The 17,091-nt window shown below is 41.6% G+C and overlaps 1 long non-coding RNA gene across 1 annotated transcript; it reads right to left on the bottom strand.

The window, feature by feature from the left end:
- Positions 1-1,126: 1,126 nt before the first annotated feature.
- On the bottom strand, positions 1,127-11,907 carry LOC138400311 (uncharacterized). The gene is made up of 3 exons (XR_011236229.1): positions 11,795-11,907; positions 3,149-3,241; positions 1,127-1,905 (listed from the first exon to the last, which is right to left on the bottom strand). It is a non-coding gene; the product is annotated as an uncharacterized lncRNA (long non-coding RNA).
- Positions 11,908-17,091: the final 5,184 nt, after the last annotated feature.

The following is a 17,091-nucleotide window of genomic DNA, read 5'->3' as shown; positions in this document are numbered from 1 at the left end:
ACTTCCAACTTGGTTGTTCTCTTTCAAGATTACTTTGGCTATTTGGGGTCCTTTGAGATTCCCTGTGAATTTTAGGATGGGTATTTCTGTAAAAAATGTCATTAGGATTTTGATGAGGACTGCATTGAATTTGTAAATCATTTGGGCATAGTATTGACATCTTAACAAAATTGTTTTCCCAACCATGAACACAGAATGTCTCTCCATTTATTGATATCTTTTAAAATTTCTTTCAGTAATGTTTTGTAATTTTCAGTGTACATGTTTTTGCCTTCTCGGTTAATTGCTAAATATTTTCTTCATTTTGATGTTGTTGTTAATATAATTGTTTTCTTAATTTTCTTTTCAGATTATTCATTGTTAATGTACTGATATGCAACTTTTTAAATGTTGATTTTTGTATCCTGCAACTTTGCTGAATTCATTGATGCATTCTGTGTGTGTGTGTAATCTTTAGGATTTTCTACACATAAGATCATGTCACCTGCAAGATTATTTCATTTCTTCCTTGCCCATTTGGATGCCTTTTATTTATTTTTCTTGCCTAATTGCTCTGACTAGTCTTTCCATACTTCCTATTGGTGAAAGCAGGTATCCTGTCTTGTTTCTGACTTTGGGGAAAAGCTTTTTGTGCTTCACCATTGAGTATGATGGCTCTATGCATTCTTCACATATGGCCTTTATTACAATATATTCGGTAGTTTCTTTCTATTCCTAGTTTGTTGTGGGTTTTTATCATGAATGGGTCCTGAATTTTGTCAAATGCTTTCTCTCCGTCAACTGAGATGATGGTGGTTTACCCCATCATTCTGCTAATGTGGTGTATTATACTGACTGAGTTTTCATAGGTTGAACTTCCGTAGCATTCCAGAGATAAATCTCACTTGGTCTCGGTGTATAATTTACTTTTTAATATGCTGCTGAATATGATTTGCAATTTATTTGAGGATTTTTACATCAGTATTCATAAGCAATATTTGTCTGCAGGTTTTCTTATGGTGTCTTGATCTGGCTTTGGTGTCAGAGTCATTCTTGCCTCATAGAACAAGTTCAGAAATGTAAAAACTTTAGACAAATTAAATTTGTTTATTTGAACAAAATGTAATTCATGAATCAGGCAGCATTCAGTACCAAAAAAGGTTTATAGAGCTCCACTCAGCAACATAGGCAGTGAATTTTTATAGCCTAAACATGGAAGTAAAGTAGAGAAATAGCTTGATTGGTTACAGGTACATGTTTGCCTTAAGCTGCCTGTGATTGGCCAAGACCTAGTTATCATTACAATAAAAACATTTCTAAATTAGGTTTTGGGCTTTTTTACATACGATGTTAGGTTGCAGTTTGTTTCACAGGAACTAAAAGTCTGGAGACAGCATCAGGCCAATGGTCTCCTGTTTATTTAACAATTCTCCCCTTTTGGTCAGCCTTGTCAATTTTGAGTGGCCAAAAGCTTGGGCATCAACACCACTCTGTCTCCATCATAATGGACTTGTTTGGTCTTGGTATGGAATTCACATGTCATAATGTTAGGTCAGTTGAATGACTCTTGATGTTTTTGCTGTTCTAGTCAAAGTGAGACTATTTGACACATGATGTTTGGCTGCATACAAACATTTAAGACTCTTGAGAGGACACGGGGCACCAGGGAGACTGTTATGATGACTAGCAGGAGGACAATACCAAGAGTTGGAAATGTACTCTTTAACGGGAGCCTCACCGAACCGAAGCAGTCAAAGCGCAGGCAATGTAGGCAGTTCAACAGTATCTGAGTCCAGGTGGTCATAGTCTCTGTTCAGGGCGTGATGGCGATTAAGGACCATGGTTCACTGTAGAATGGTGTGATTTAAAGAGGTCTCCATTTTGTCTTTAGCCTGGTAACACGAGTCATAGTAATCTGGTGACCCACTAGAAGAAACATAAAGATTAGAAAACCCTGGAAAAGCCAAGCTTACCATCCACCATTTAGATTGCCCAGAAGCCAACTGTTAGCTGCTTCTGTGGACATATCATGTGTTCCTTTTCTTTGACAAATTTCTTTGGTGTACTTGGTGCCAGTGTCTAAAGCCACAGTGGTATCAGGCACCTTTTAAATTCAGCTTTCTGTAGTAGCAAAATCAGGAGAAAGCTAAGTACAACATTCGGTTTCATTTAGCACCATGGACAAACTCCCAACATGGGCAAAGACAAGATCTAAAGCTATGTGATGTCCCATTAAGTGCTTTTGTTGAACACATTATGTTCTCATCAACCTTTTGGAGTGTGGCTTCTACCTGTCTGAACTCCTGGGAGGTCTGGTTGGCCACAAAAGCCAAGATTTTTCCCAATTTACAGATTCATTTCAAATTTGATAAAATTGGCACACCCCACTACCATCAAGGGTGAACCCCCAGTAACCCCACTAGACTCTTTCCTCAGTGGAAGGTAGTTTAGTTTCATCTGTTTCAAGGTTGGTGCTATTTCAGGGTTGATCATTTTGGCCTTTGATTATGGGAAGTCTTATGAGGACCTTCCGGGGAAGGCAGGATTGAGCCAGGCCAAATAGCAAGATCCAAGCTAGCAGGGAGGCAGAACAGAGTAATAAGCAAATTCACCACAGACCAGGTCAGTTACATCCTGCTAGCCCAAGGAAACCTCATAATTGTCTTTGGTGGTAGGCTGGAAAAAACTTTAAGTAGTATTCTCTTAGAGGAAAATTCCTTTAGCAGTAGTAGTCAAATCATGTCCAGTGCACTGTTTCTCTTGAAAACTTTTTCCCTTAAAGTCTTATGACTTTTATGTGTAAGTTGCTATAAAAGGTAAATTGAGCCAATTAGAGTACTCTTTAGTGGTGGAGCATAGCAACTGTTCACCTACATACTGAGAAGGAAACCACACTATTAAGTCTGATGTAATACCTCAGAAACATAAGGGGCTTCAGTGAACTCTTGTGGCATTACAGTCCAGTGTACTGTTGAATTTTCCAAGTAAAAGCAAACATTGACTATTTTTCGACTAGAATGCTAAAGAAGGCTGAGCAAAAGTCTATTATTTTGGACTATTTTGAACCAGCAGGCACATTACATAGTAAGGTATTAGGGTTTGGAACTACAGGAAACCTCAGTATCACACCATAGACCCACATCATCTTCACAGAGTGAATTGCTCTCACCTCCAACCCTCGTGGCAGAGGGCTGTGTCCTGGCCCCCAAACCAATCCCCAGAGACTTCAGCTCATCCAAATAGGGAAGGGGTTTCATACTTCCTGAGTATAGAAATTAGAAAATGTACATTAGAGAAAGACCATTTCTACAAAAAACACAAAATGGGAGCCTGAAGAGTTGAGTCAGGTTCTGAAATGGCTGGAGTTATGATGCTCCAGCCCCTTATGCTGCTGTAATCACTTCCAGAAAGCCATCCCTCATAAGGTGACCCCTTTGTCACTTTGCTTTTCCATTGTGAGCTCATTGAGGACAGCAGATGTGTGCGTCTCCTCACCCAGCAGCCATATCTTCCTTCTATCGTGCTCTCCTTGGTAGCTGTCACTTCCACTGAGTTCTCATCTGCCCCCAGACCTCCCCCCATCAGTCCAGCAGCAGTCCTACCATCAAGACTGAAGACTTCAGTCCCCTTCACCAGGTGCACATCAGTTGCTGGGGGAAGTGGAGGCTCAGGAGCTTGGACAAAGGGTAAGTAAAATTTATACATGATGCATATTTTGCCTCAGGAATCCAAATAGGCTCAATAAATGTTGGGCTTGCTTTAATTAATGTAGTTGATGCCAGTATGATAAAGATAAGACATGAATCGTCCCTAGGCTGACCATTAAGATGATGCCCAGAAGTTTTACCTAAGTAGTAGGGCCTTGAATCTTCTAGAGTACAGGGGTTCAACTCCAGATGGAAACTTCTGTGATGGGTGTTTATACTCTGTATCCTTTGAGTTTCTCAACAATATGCCCATTCCTGAGTTCCCAAAACAAGCTGCATACCGTTATTAGGTTGCCTGTAATGATTACGTGCAAAGGCCTGCCATGATGTTGAGATACTCCCTGGGGAGACTAAAAGGCATATTGTGTATTTTTATGTAATTATTTCCTTGGCATAGATGGGAATACGGTGTGTTTTTCTCATTTAGATAACTTGTCACTGCCCACATAATAATGTGTACCTCATTTCTGCCACCACTCTACCATGCCTGCTTAATCAAATTTCCATATACATCAGGTTTCTTTCCTATTTGTCTATTTTTAAATTTCTCTGCTAATGCTAGACTGTCTGAATTTCTGTAGCATAAAATCTTTGAGGTTTGTTAGGCAAGGTCTCATGTTGTTCTTCAGAACACATTTACCTTTATCATTTCTACAACATTTTGGTGAATGAATATCACTACATACCTATTGGAACGGCTAAACTCCAAAACACTGAGGACACCAAATTCTTCCAAGGATGTTGAGCAAAGAAACACTGTTTCAAATTCAAATTGGGAATTCAAATCGGTACAGCCCATTTGGAAGACAGTTGGTAATGTTACAGAACAAACATTCTCTTACAATACGATCTAGCAGTAAGACTCCTCGGTATTTAATCTGATAAGATGAAAACTTATGTCCACACTGAACCTGCACATGAATATCCAGGCTATATAAAGAAACCATGAAGCCAATAAACAAATGAACTAAAAAGTCAGAAAATAGCTGAAAGACCATACATGAAAATTGGTGAACCTCAAGGTTGATTAGCAAAATCCAATATAAAATCACAAGGTGATCCTGTTTCATTCAAACTAGATAGACAAAAATTAATAATTAGGTAATTCCAATGCTGCCAGTCATGGCGATAACTGAACACACATGTGAGGATGGTGGGAGGGTCAATTCACACATTCCATTGGGAATTTCTGGTAACCCTGAAGTTGCTCAAAATCTACAACCCAGCAAGCTTTCTCTAATGTGTGGAGAATTTATTTTGCATAGGCACTTACAAACTTAGTATGATTTGAGCGGCATTTTCCGTAAGAACAAAACAAAATCAAAACAATCTAAATCCTGTAAGTGGAATGGATTAGGAAATTGGGTGGCCCACACCTCAGATACCAGCATATTCCATAACATGGAAATCTGAGTTTTAATTCACAGATTAGGCTGGGAAGAAAAACTGTCCCAAACTGGAGAGGGAGAGAGAGTAGCACATCAAGAGAATCATAACTTACCAGACCAAAAAATCATAAGAAACCTCTGAGGGCAGCAGTACAAGTAGAGAAACACCTAAACTGTAATTGGTGAGTTGCTGCATTTTGGGATTTAAAATCTCCAGGGTGCACAGTCTTAGAAGTCCCCATACATTTGTGAATTTTACCTCCAGAAACACTGCCAGGTTTCCACAGTGAAGATTACAGAAAAATTGCTTCCTTAACAACAGGGAAAAGTAGCTATTTTCAAATATGCCCAGACAATTCTCTTCTTCTTAAGAAGTCCCACCTTCAAAAGAAACTATCAAAAGTCTAACAGATTTTATTAGAGTCAAAACTCCTGGGATGAAGGATATACCCCCTCTAACCTTTCTGCCTCAACTAGGGAGGAGTGAGGATGAGAGGTGCTTACACAAGTCACAACTCAGGGACACACGCTCCCTAAAAATGAGGTCAAATCATAGGTCAATGGAATGCTTCCCCTAGCCCTACTCCTAATCACATCAGTAGCAGAATCTATATATATCATAATAATAGCAGAACATAACTGTATGCCTCAGACCTATTCTAAGAAGTCAAAGATGCCAACAAATTGGAAAACTTTCATTAAGTGATGAATGTTTAGAAACACAAAGTACCGAGACTGAGTCATGAAGAAGCCAAAAAATTGAATAGACCTACAGTTCTAGGAGATAAGTATAATAATCAAAAACCCTCCAATAAATAAAAACCCAGGACCAAATAGTTTCACTGCTGAAATCTACCAAACTTTTTTTTTTTTTTTTTTTTTTGAGACAGAGTCTCACTCTGTTGCCTGGGCTAGAGTGAGTGCTGTGGCATCAGCCTAGCTCACAGCAACCTCAAACTCCTGGGCTCAAGCAATCCTTCTGCCTCAGCCTTCTGAGTAGCTGGGACTACAGGCATGTGCCACCATGCCTGGCTAATTTTTTATATATATTTTTAGTTGTCCCACTAATTTCTTTCTATTTTTTTTAGTAGAGATGGGGTCTTGCTCTTGCTCCGGTTGGTCTCGAACTCCTGAGCTCAAATGATCCTCCTGCCTCAGCCTCCCAGAGTGCTAGGATTATGGGCATGAGCCACTGCGCCCGGCCATCTACCAAACAATTTAAGAAGTATTAATACCAATCTCCCTCAAACTCTTCCATAAAACTGAAGAGGAGGGAACACTTCCAAACTCATTCTATGAGGTTAAAATTACCTTGACACTAAAGACACACACACCACAAGAAAGAAAACTGCAGACAGATAGATGTCCTTTATGAATATTGATGCAAAACTCCTCAAATAAAACTGCATTTTGCTGTTATTATAAAGATTTGCATATTAAAAAGATTATACACCATGACCAGGTGGGATTTATCCCCAAAATGCAAGGATGGTTCAACATATGAACATTAGTGTAATATACCACATTATCAAAATGACTGAAACACCACAACCATCTCAATTGACATAGAAAAAGCATTTGACAAAATACAAGACTGATTTGTGACAAAAACACAGAACTAGGACCAGAAGGAAACTACCTCAGTATAATACAGGCCATATGTACAAAACTCACAGAAACAATTGTATGGTAAAATACAAAAAGCTTTTCTGGTAAGATCAGGAACAAAACAGGATACCTGCTTTAACCACTTTCTTCAACACAGGATTTGAAATCCTGAGGCAAGAGGATAGCTTGAATCCAGGATTTTCTGTTTTGCAAAAGACACTCTTAAGAGAATAAAAAGAGACAGTCTAAGACAAAACATACATCCATTTTAGGAATGGTGGACACATGGCACATGCATTTATCAAAACCCATGTAACTGTACAACACAAAGAGTGATCCCTAATGTAAAGTATGGACTTAATAATATTTTGCTTCATCAATCCTCACTATTATATAGTGGAATATATTGGTTCATCAGTGTTAACAAATATACTACACAAATGTTAAAAACAGTGGAAACTATAAGCTGGGGATAAGATGTATATGGGAACTCTATACTATCTGGTCAATTTTTCTGAAAACCTAAAACTGCTCTGAAAAATGTCTATTAAATAAAAAAAGCAAATAAACTATTAATATCATTGTATAGAAGATTCATAGCTGTGGGGGGGAACCAATTATTACATAAAGAATAATATTTTGATTAAAAACATAAAATAAAGTGTGCTGACATAGGGACACATACATATGTTATAAAACTATTAAGAAAAGCAAGGAGATTATTCACAACACTGGCTCAATCTGGAGAGAAATGGCATGATTTGGCCTTTAGGAATCATTTCAAGTGGGGGTGTCGTGTGAAGCCTTCCTCCAAGTCTTCACCTGGTTATCATTATGAGGATGTTCCCTTTACAGTGTTTCATTGACTGCAGTTGTTTTCTGTATGTTCTGCCTATGTAATATTTGTTGTAACTTTCCCGAATGCAAATCTCAGTGCATTCTGAATTGCTAGCAACGAGCCATTGAATGTAACTTTTTAGGAGATAACACAGCCTATTAAAATTAATTTCTGTGAAGTTCTAAAGTATGTCTAATGAATGATAAAGACTGAACATTGCCATGATGTACTCTCTGTCAAACAGATCTAGTGTTTTATTAAAATCCATGAAATTCACAACCAGGTTTTTTGGCGGGGGCGGGGGTTTGGTGAATTTCAGAAAAACTACCTTGAAAAACTGAAATAGAAGACAAATGTCTAAAAATAGCCAAGATGTACAGAACACTGTTAAAGTGTTACAGCCTGAATGTTTATGCACCCTCCAAAATTCATACGTTGAAATCCTAACCCTCAATGTGATGGTATTAGGAGGTGGCATCCCTGGGAGGTAATTAGGATTAGCTGAGATCACAAGGGAGCTCCCATGAATGCGAGTAGTAGGCTCATGAAAACAGACAAGTACCACTTTGAGATGTCATTTAATTATTATTTCTATGATAATAAATCACTTAGGATTTAGCATTATTCTACCAAGTCCAGAAAACAGAGTTATCCACTGTCACAAATTCCCCACACTGCAAAGTAATTGATGTTTTAGTGAATCTTTGTAATTCACCAATTTATCCACCACACTTTGTGGAAATGTATTCATTTTCTGCAGCCATAATGAAAGAGAGATATTCCCTGGTAGTATTTTTGAGACTAAGCCATGGAATTCCATTTGAAATAACCCAAAAGAAAAAAAAAAGAAAATCCTGAGAAACTTGCTATACATGCTCAGGGGAAGAAAAAAGGTAAATAAGAATTTTTAACAAATGGAATCTAAAACTAGATACTTAATTTTACAAATAATCTTCTTTGCCTCTTTGGAAATATTTCATCTTTCAAGCTCTATTGATAAAATACACTTTATATTTAATAAAAAACAGCCTTGAGTAAATAAATCTTCTCAAGGTGACAAACCCAGGGAGGGTTGGTGCTAACTGGAACACAGACACATCTGACTCGAGTATCAAATCATGTCATCCAGTCACCTGGGACACCTTCCCACCGCCATCCTGCTCACTGAAGTATTTGACCACACTCCCCAGAGATACAGGATTATGCGCTGCTGTCTGCCCATAGTGCATGTTTTAGGTTCTGGCACCACCGCATCGGGATGGTTTTTCTACCTTCACTAATTTGAGTGTTGCCAAAGGGGTCCAGCTGGGGTCCTGTCCCTCACCACACAAAGAGCCAATTATTGAGACAATGAGGCCTAAGATGGCTGCAGGCTGGATATATAGATAATAGACACTGGGCTTAAGAACTAAAGCTAGGCTGAGGCGGTGGCTCATGCCTGTAATCCTAGCACCTGGGAGGCCAAGGTGGGAGGATCACTTGAGGTCAGGAGTTCGAGACAAGCTCAAGCAAGAGCAAAACCCTGTGTCTACAAAAACTAGAAAAAAATAGCCGGGTGTTGTGGCAAACGCCTGTAGTCCCAGCTACCGGGGAAGCTGAGGCAGGAGGCTGCAGTGAGCTATGATGACGTCACTACACTCCAGCCTGGGCAACAGAGCGAGACTATGTCTCAAAAACAAAATAAAACAAAACAAAAAACTGTTAGGTTTATTCCAGGTGGGAGCCCAAAAAGTATACAATAGCCACAAGCGTCTTGAGAATCCCCAGACGTTGTAAATCTAACAGACAGCTAGCTGCCGCCAGCATTCCTTCCCTCCCTGATAGAGACTGAAGTGCATCCCTCCCTCCCTCTCCTGATGAGGACTACTGGGAGCTAAGGGATGGATGTGACTGGGACAGGGGTCCTAGGAGCTGGTTGTTTGAAAAAGAATTTATTACAAGCATCTATTCTGCTCCACTTACTTAGTCTCCCCTCCCCCGAGAGAAACCCTCTATAAAACCCAAGGCTCTCCCCTTTTCTCTCGTGGACGCTTTTTCAGCTCCCACCCATCTGCACCCAGATGCTCAAAATAAATAGCATTTTGTTACACATGAGGCTTCGTCTCATTCTCTCTCACCCTCCCTAACAAAAACCACTAAAGCTGAACTCACAGCCTGCAAGAAGGCTGGTGTTTGTCAGATATATTTCACTGACATGTACTGATTTCAACCTCGCCTATCAGATGAAGCACAAAACCAGTTTTAAAATCAATCATCCCTCTCCAAACCCTAAGACAACCCCGTACTCATTAACCATTTACCCCATGTATGTTAACCATACAGGTATTTGCTTTATCTTATGCATAACGTCACTAAGCACCAGAGTTACAAGAATGCCTGTCACCTTTGCTTCACTGCCCCCTTCTCTCTCCTCCCATTTTTCTATGTAACAAGACGTATAAATAGGGTGCCTGGCTCATGTAGCCCACTTTGGGACTCATTCTTGGTTAGCGCTGCGTCTATGTCCCTGGGCTATAGTCCTCACATTTGACTGGGAATACAATTAACTTTAAATTTCTTTAAGTTTATAATGGCTGTTATTTTAGCCTTGCAGTCCACAGACCAAATTAGTTCGCAATAGTAAGTAACTAACCAAGTATTTAACTTGGTTTGTGTCCTCATGCACCTTATAAAAAAGCCTTTCCAGTGGGCACTGTGGCTTACGCCTGTAATGCAAGAACTTTGGGAAGCTGAGGCGGAGGATCACTTGAGGCAAGGAGTTGGAGACCAGCCTAAGCAACATGATGAGACTCCGCCTCTACAAAAAAAATTAGCTGGGGTGGTGGCGCACACGTGTAGTCCCAGCTACTCGGGAGGCTGAGGCAGGAGGATTGTTTGAGCCTGGCAGATGGAGGCTGCAGTGAGCTATGATGACGCCACTGCACTCCAGCCTGGGCGACAGATGGAGATCCTGTCTCAGAATAAATAAATCTAAAAATCTTTCCTTCAAGCCCTACTCATGGGCCCCCAAACCACAAACCATGGCTGGGTTATTCCCCATCCAAGAATCGATGTTTGTGGAAGAACAAAATCACTCTTTAAAATTTTAACGGTACATCAGTTTAATTTTTACATGAGAAAGAAGGGACGAGGAACCCCCACACACCACAGCCTCTCCCACTGCACGAATCCCACACACCCAGCGGGAAAATAATTAAAATACGGCGCTGGCTGAAATGCACACGGAGGACAAACAATTGATAGAGGAGACGGTGTGAACTGGAGAGAGGAAGCTGGCATTTGGGAATGCGGGAGGGTTCTGGAAATGTAGAGATTTATGCTCAGCCCTAGGAAGAGCTAGGCTGGGGGACGCAGGGTCATGGATTTGAGACCTTTCTTGCCATGATTGTGATGAGGCACAGTAATCAGTATAGCTCTGTGAGCCACAGTGAGGCCATCTTGTATGCAGGCTAGTGCAGCCATCTTGTGTACGAACTCACTGTTGTGTAAAGTTAAAAAAAATTTTATACAGTGATTAATTTGTAAGTGATTGTTTAAAATCATTAGGTGTATAGTTACATTGTACTACACTTGGCAGTTCCTTAGGAAAATGTTTCTTGGATGTTCCATAAGGAAATGTTCCTTGATTTAATGGATGCTATCTGCTTCTGTAAGTTTGCTTGCTTATGAATTATTGTAATCAACATGTTTTTTTTAGCCATATGTGTATTGTTAGTATTGTTAGTGGTGAAGGTATATAACCCCTGCTCACTTTAAGCTCGGGGCCATTCTCTGTCTCTGGACTTTCCCAGGACAGGGGGTGGTCGCTGGCCAGCTAATAAAGACTCCTAATTTGGCTCAATTCGGTCTTTAGGTGGTCATTTCTCGCATCTTAGGCTATAACAATGATGTGGAAAAATCAGGGGAAAATGGGTACAGGTGGGGACTGGGGTCCCCTACAGAGTGCAGTCCCGTCCACGCACGACCCCCACACACCGAGTTGGGACCCTCCCCCGATGACCCTCCCGCCGTCACCGCACAATCTGGGGACACGCGGGGCTGCGGCCACGGGGCTGCCCAGAGAGGGCTTCGGAGCCGAGGTCGCCGCGCAGGGACCAGACAGGACGCCGGGGCCCGGCTACCCGCCCAGCCCCACCCCGCGGGCCGGAGGGACCGAAGGCCAAGCTGCGCCAGCGGCAACGCGGGAGCGGACCGCGGGGAGCCCGGGGTCCCGCCACAGCCCGTTCCAACCAGCCCTCCTCCCGCGTCTCGGAAAACTAGTCCCGCACACTTACCATTTCTCGGCCTCCGGGGTGACCCGGTGTTCTCCCTGCGGCTTCCGCAGCCAGAAGCCGAGGTGGAGCCACGTCGCCCGTCAGAGCAGCAGAGACGGGAAGCTGACCGCAGCGCGCGGGAGAGTCAAAGGCCGCAGATCGTGGAGCTTCACCCGCTCTTCCCAGGGACGCACCTCATTGGGCGTTTGAGCGCCCGCCCCATCGCTCCGATTGGACAGTGCCCTAGGCACCGCCCCCGAGGCCCGGAAGGACAGGAGGATTGATGGAAAAGGTGCCTGTATGGAACTAGACTGACAGCTTTCAGCCGCAGCCCCTCTGAGGCCAGGCTTCCTCCTGGCACTTGGTCCTGACCCCAACTGGGGACATTTGAATTTAAAGCAGTACTTTTCTCCTGGTTTTCCATAGCTGGCACTGGCGTGTTCCAATACTCAGTGGGCCCTTCCTGTTTCTTCCTCCTGGACAGGGGGTTACAGGTGTGTGTAAAGAATTCCACATTAGGTGTTCCATGGAACAATCCCTTTGCCTTAGAGCCGGAAGGGCGCCCAGGCTAGCTACATCAGGCCACAATGGAACAGGAGGGAGGGCTCCATGTCTTCAAGGGCTCAGGAATTTGGGACAGGATGTTGGCGGCCTTACCAAGGCTTTCTCACACCTTACCGTTCAGTCTATTCATTTTTCAGCCAAGAAATAAAAACACGCCAAGAAGGGAACAGAAATCATTAAGTGCATGGAGAGTTATATAGCAGCCATATTCTATAAAGAAATCAAAAGGAAGAACAGCAAACATTTGAACTAAGATAAGCAAACTGCTTCACCTACAATTCACAAAGAAACCCCCATTCACAAGCTTAAACACATTCCAAGCTTGGCAGCCAGACTCTGACTGCTGAAATGGAGCCCCAGAATAGATCAGTCCCTCGTGATGAGGCCGGGAAACCTAAAGATTTAACACTGGGAGCTCAACGTACCCACCTGTCCCTCTGCACAGTGAGGAAACGCTCCCTCCTTCGAGACCTCCCACCTAGAATCAGTTTAAGGTTTTGACCTAAATAAACTGTCAAATTCATAAACCGTTTCTGAAGGAAACAAGTCAAACGTTTTTTTCTCCGAGCCTGACTTTCAGACTGTCTTAATTTATGCAAATTAGTCTGACTGTAGTGACCCTATGCACGCCCAAACCTAGACACTGTACAGAATATGGCCCCAAACACCAGAGTACAACCTCAGAAAGCACAGAATTCCCCCCACAACCGCATCTGCACGTGGGTCCCCTGCTGTCCAGTGCTCTGCAGTGTCTCAAAGTCCACACTTCTGCTATGTCTGTCCTGAGCAGCTGGAGGTCCCTGCGAAAAGGAAAGGCTGCCTGGGACTCCCGAGGAGAGCCCCATGCCCTCCCTTTGCAGGCTCTAGACTGGACTCAGTGTGGAGCCACTGGCCTCAGGCTCTGCTGCCCACTGCAAGGTATTCACCTGCTTCTCACCAACACTGATCAGTTAAATGGGAAAAATACCCGCAATCTCAGTGTTTGAATAACACCAGCAGAGCCCCTGCTTTCCTCCTTTGTATTGCATAAAGTACATGAAGAAATTTCCAAATAATTTATATAGATTAAAAGACTGGCAAATAATTATTCCTTTGAGAAAATAAATTGGCAAATAAAGCCAATTGAGATCTTTAAATTTGTTGTAATTTTATCCTTAGACAGTCGTCACCAGGCACTCTGTGCCTGGGGATGTACATCTCCTATTGACCTATCTGAGTATCTCTCAACCCCACCTCACCACCACTGCCCCACCCAATCATGCCTAAGCATTGTGTAAAGCAATCTAAAGGGTCCCAGGACGAATCCACCCATGGCTCTCTCATGTCCCTCCATTTAATCATTTGAAGCCATCTTCCTGGATAGACTGTGATATCTTGAGGACCACGTCCATTTTATTTGCTTCTGTTCTCTTTATGTCACCACCTGCTCGTTGAGGGCACACAAGTAGAATTCTAAACTGACCCGTCACCTGCTGTAAATACTGGAGGTCTCTGCACAGCTCAGACATTCACAACCCAGAGAGGGTGTGTGGATGTTAATGCCATCCTCACCACAGGAGGGAGCTACACTGACTTCCGTTTTCTGGAAAAGGGCTCAGAGCAGTTTTCTGGAGGACTTTTTTTAAAATATAGGGTATAACACTGGATAAAAGTAAAAGCAACAACAATTTGGTTTCATTTGTATGATTTGACTTTTCATAGGTTGTTAAGAAAGCAATAAAGTTAGTAAACTTTGATTGGATTTCCCTGATTCTGAAAAGGTCACTGAAAAAATCTACACTTGGAAATAAACAGGAATAACTGAGGTGAAAAGAAGGGGACTTGCTGAGGAGGTGATATGTGGGATGAGACCAAAGTAATGTATTAGCATAAAATGTCATAGCAGAGGATTCAGGCAAGATGGCAGAGTAGGAAGCATGAGAAATCTGTCTCCCTGCCTAGACAATAACTGCACTGGCAGAGTCTGTCTGATGTAGTTATTTTGGAACTCTGGAGTCTACTGAAACCTTGCAATTTCCAGGGAAAGGATTAGATGGTAAATTGTGGTTAATTTCAGTCAAATTCAACTATTAGCACAGTAGCAGCTACCCATCCTTCACTCCCAGCTCCATGGCAGGCAGGTGTGCATCAGTACCAGCAAGAGCCTACATGCAGCTTGTGGGAGGCAAAGTTAGCAAAAAGGACCCTATACTCTATATATTATGGGTCTGTGGTCTGCATACTAATTGCTGCTTCTGATTACAGAGGTGCAGACAAATTAGGCAAGAAAAAGAAATAAAAGGCACCAAAATTGGAAAGAAAGAAGAAAAATTATCTCTTTTATAGATTGTATGTTATTAAATGTAGAAAACCCTAAAGACACCACACAGGAAAAAGAAAACCCTAGAAGTAATAAATGGATTCAGCAATGTTGCTGGATACAAAATCAACACACAAAAATCAGTTGCATTTTTATATACTAACAACAGACAATCTGAAAAGCAAATTAATGAAACAATTTACAAAAGCATCAGATGAAAGTATAAAACATAGTAATAAATTTAACCAAGAGGCCTACAGCTTATACACTGAAAACTACAAAATATTGCTGAAACAAACTAATGAACATGTAAATAAATGGCAAGACATCCCATGTTCATGAATTGCCAAGACTTAACTATTGTTAAGAGACAATAACCACCCAAATCAATCTGCACAGACAGTGCAATCTCTATCAATATACTAATGGTCTTTTTTTTTTTTACAGGAATAGAAAAACGATCCTAAAATTCATGTGAAATCTACTCTAATATCAAAACAATTTTGAAAAAGAACAAAGTTGGAAGACTCATACTGCCTGATCTTAATACTATAAAACTATGGTAATAAAAAACACATGGTACTGTCATAAGAACAGTGGCCATATAGCCCAATGGAATAGAATAGAAAGCCTGGAAAGAAGTGCTCACATGTATGGTCAAATAATTTTTGACAATAGTGCTGTGATCATTCAATGGAGAAAGGGCAGTCTTTCAACTATGTTGTTGGGAAAACTGGATATCTAGATTCAAAAGAATGAGATCGTACCCTTACCTTACATCATATACAAAATTTAACTTATATTGGATCAAAGGCCTAAACTTAAAAACTAAAACTATAGGCCAGGTGCGGTGGCTCACACTCGTAATCCTAGCACTCTGGGAGGCCAAGGCGGGTGGATTGTTTGAGCTCAGGAGTTCGAGACCAGCCTGAGCAACAGCAAGACCCCATCTCTACTGAAAAAATAGAATGAAATTAGCTGGACTACAAAAATATATGTACATAGAAAAAATTAGCCGAGAATGGTGGCGCATGCCTGTAGTCCCAGCTACTTGGGAGGCTGAGGCAGTAGGATTGTTTGAGCCCAGGAGTTTAAGGTTGCCGTGAGCTAAGCTGACACCACGGCACTCACTCTAGCCTGGGCAACAGAGCGACACTCTGTCTTTAAAAAAAAAAAAAAACGAAAAAACAAAAACTATAAAAGACTTATTAAAAAACATAGGGGGAAATTTCATGACATTAGGTTTGCTAATGATTTCTTGGATATGACATCTAAAATACAGGCAACCAAAGAAAAATAGATAGGCCGGGCGCGGTGGCTCACACCTGTAATCCTAGCACTCTGGGAGGCCGAGGTGGGCGGATCGTTTGAGCTCAGGAGTTCGAGACCAGCCTGAGCAAGAGCGAGACCTCATCTCTACTAAAAATAGAAAGAAATTATATGGACAGCTAAAAATATATATAGAAAAAATTAGCTGGGCATGGTGGTGCATGCCTGTAGTTCCAGCTACTCAGGAGGCTGAGACAGGAGGATCGCTTGAGCTCAGGAGTTTGAGGTTGCTGTGAGCTAGGCTGACGCCACGGCACTCACTCTAGTCTGGGCAACAGAGTGAGACTCTGTCTCAAAAAAAAAAAAAAAAGAAAGAAAAAAGAAAAATAGATAAAATGAGCTACAAAAAATTTAAAACTTTTCTGCACCAAAGGACACTCTCAAGTGAATGAAAAGACAACATATAGAATGAAAGAACATATTTGCAAATCACATATTTCACATGGGATTTATATCCAGAACGTATAAGGAATTCCTACAGGCTGGGCATGGTGGCTCACGCCTATAATCCTAGCACTTTTGGGAAGAGGGAGGATTGCTTGAGGCCAGAAGTTTGAGAGCAGCCTGAGCAAGAGACCCCGTCTCTACAAAAAATACAAAAATTAGCCACGTGTAAGTGGCACACACCTGTAGTCCCAGCTACAGAAAGCTTGCTTGAGCTCAGGAGTTTGAGGTTGCAGTGAGCCATGGTGACACCACTGTATTCTAGCCCAGGAGATACAGCAAGATCCTGTCTCAAAAAAAAAAACAAAAAAAAAAAACCTCCTACAAATCAACAACAAAACAAACCAAAAAGACCCAATTGAAAAATGAGCAAAGGACTTGAAAACACAGTTATATAAAGTATATAAATGGCAAATAAGCACATGAAATGATGCTCACTATTGGTCATTAGGGAAATACAAATCAAAACCACAGTGAGATACCAGTTCACACCCACTAGAGTGATTATTATTTAAGGAAAAAAAAAAAAAGCTGGTCCCTATGGCTCATGCCTATAATCCCAACACTTTGGGAGGCTGAGGTGGGAAAATTGCTTGAGGCCAGGAGTTACGGACCAGCCTGTGCAACAAAATGAGACCCTTTTTATAAAAAGAAAAAAATTCGCTGGGTATGGTAATGCACA

Source organism: Eulemur rufifrons, chromosome 2 (assembly GCF_041146395.1).
Source record: "Eulemur rufifrons isolate Redbay chromosome 2, OSU_ERuf_1, whole genome shotgun sequence".
Taxonomy (NCBI): Eukaryota; Metazoa; Chordata; class Mammalia; order Primates; family Lemuridae; genus Eulemur; species Eulemur rufifrons.
Note: the sequence above shows the minus strand (reverse complement) of the source record. Positions and strands in the feature narration are given on the sequence as shown.